Source organism: Limulus polyphemus, unplaced genomic scaffold, assembly GCF_000517525.1.
Source record: "Limulus polyphemus unplaced genomic scaffold, Limulus_polyphemus-2.1.2 Scaffold2970, whole genome shotgun sequence".
NCBI classification, from domain to species: Eukaryota; Metazoa; Arthropoda; class Merostomata; order Xiphosura; family Limulidae; genus Limulus; species Limulus polyphemus.
This window is the reverse complement of record NW_013668580.1, coordinates 83228-85622: the sequence shown is the minus strand read 5'-3', so window position 1 is coordinate 85622 and position 2395 is coordinate 83228. Positions and strand designations below refer to the sequence as shown.

The window sequence follows — 2395 nt, the reverse complement described above, 5'->3', positions numbered from 1 at the left end:
GTCTGGGTGTTGCTACAATATTTAGTGTTATTACTAGCAGATGTATTACAGAAATCTTTAAATTCCATAACTTGAACTAATGACTTGGTTTCTTGTCTGGGTGTTGCTACAATATTTAGTGTTATTACTAGCAGATGTATTACAGAAATCTTTAAATTCCATAACTTGAACTAATGACTTGGTTTCTTGTCTGGGTGTTGCTACAATATTTAGTGTTATTACTAGAAGATGTATTACAGAAATCTTTAAATTCCATAACTTGAACTAATGACTTGGTTTTTCCCGAAGGATGCTGTAGTGTTTAACGTTACTTTAAGCACGATGTGTGTCACTCATACCATTGAATAACTCTGTTATTTCTGTGAAACCGAACATATATGTCCCCCCTCTACTTCAAGCACGATGTGTGTCACTCATACCATTGAATAACTCTGTTATTTCTGTGAAACCGAACATATATGTCCCCCCCCTATACAACAAAATACATAATTTTAAGGTGAATTAAAATATCATTAATGTTACATGTGAACTTGCAAGATTTAGAAATGAGTGCACAAATAATTGTGTTGATTAATAATTCTTGCGATATGAGAACACAATCATCTTTGAGGTATTTCAGGTAATCAACTGTAAGAAAAAAATAATTTTGTTTTGAAAAGTAAAACGCAAAATATAAGTAATTATACACCCCCCCCACCCCCACCCACCGGTGTTTCTGTGGGTATCTAAAAATCAACCTAACGCTGGAATAACTATTTATCCATAGACTTAAGAAAGGTTGATCCTTAAACAACACACGGAAAGAACTTTTCAAACAAAATGTGAATCCACTGACACTTTTCTGATCAGGTAACTATTTGAATTTGTGAGATAAAACTCAAATACTCTAGTACAGGTAGATATGTACATACCTGTATGTTGGTCGACATCAAAATAGCCCCCTGGATCACCACTAACAATTTTATAATATATATCGTTAGCGCTAGAAGAGTCTTGGTCAAAGGCGTCCAGCTTGACCACTAAAGTTCCAGGTTCGGATTCCTCCGTCACAGTAATATAGTAAGCAGGGTCGGTGGTGAGGGGTGTGTTGTCATTTTCATTTATAACTTCAATATAGACATCGATGCGACCACTCAGTGGGACAGTCCCCCAGTCTCTAGCATAAACGGCCAACCAGTAATGTGGGGAACTCTCAAAGTCCAAGGGAGCACGCGTACGTATGATGCCTAAAGAGGAAAATGACATTTTTTTTAAATAAAAGGCTACAGCATCCATCTTAAACAGACTATATCAGTCACAGAGTATCCATCTTAAACAGAACTAGTTGATACACAGATGTGGCCTTAAACAGAACTAGTTGATACACAGTTTTGGCCTTAAACAGAACTAGTTGATACACAGATGTGGCCTTAAACAGAACTAGTTGATACACAGATGTGGCCTTAAACAGAAATAGTGGATACACAGATTTGGCCTTAAACAGAACTAGTTGATACACAGTTTTGGCCTTAAACAGAACTAGTTGATACACAGATGTGGCCTTAAACAGAACTAGTTGATACACAGATGTGACCTTAAACAGAACTAGTTGATACAGTTTTGGCCTTAAACAGTACTACTTGTTACACAGTTTTGGCATTAAACAGAACTAGTTGATACACAGTTTTGGCCTTAAATAGAACTAGTTGATTACACAGTTTTGGCTTTAAACAGTACTACTTGTTACACAGTATTGGCTTTAAACAGTACTACTTGTTACACAGTTTTGGCTTTAAACAGTACTACTTGTTACACAGTTTTGGCTTTAAACAGATTACCCGACACATCATTATTTACAAACAAGTATAATGGAAGCGTTCAGGACCAGGGTCGAATTAAGGACTTTGGGGTCCGGGGTAAATTTTATACTGATGCTCTCAGAACTGCACTTCATAAATAAGTCTAGTATATGGAAGTACAGATTAATGTTCTGTCGAAACATGTATACGTCATACTTTGTTTGTAGTTAAACACACAGCTACACACAATGAGCTTTCTGTGCTCTGCCCACCACGGGTATCGAAACCCGGTTTCTAACGTTGTAAGTCCGTAGATATACCACTGGGGGCTTTCATCATCGTTGATTGTTAAACCACTATCTATTAACTAGAATCTGGGCAGTACACAAACACGAGCGATGGGTAGATAACTTACAAAATACTAATTCTAATATTTCTAATAAATATAAAATTACGACAGCGAATTGTTTTAGTAAAACGACGAGCAGATATTTATGAAAAATTACCAACTAACAGGTTTTTATATTACACGACCACAATATCGCTGCTGTCAGAGTGGCACAGTTGCAACAATACGAGACATCTAGCTTTTGATGTTTTTAATTGGACAGACTTGT

General features: G+C 36.4%; 1 pseudogene; it reads right to left on the bottom strand.

Moving 5' to 3' along the window:
* The window catches only part of LOC106468338, a 97065-nt pseudogene that overhangs the window by 71712 nt on the left and 22958 nt on the right, over nt 1–2395 (bottom strand).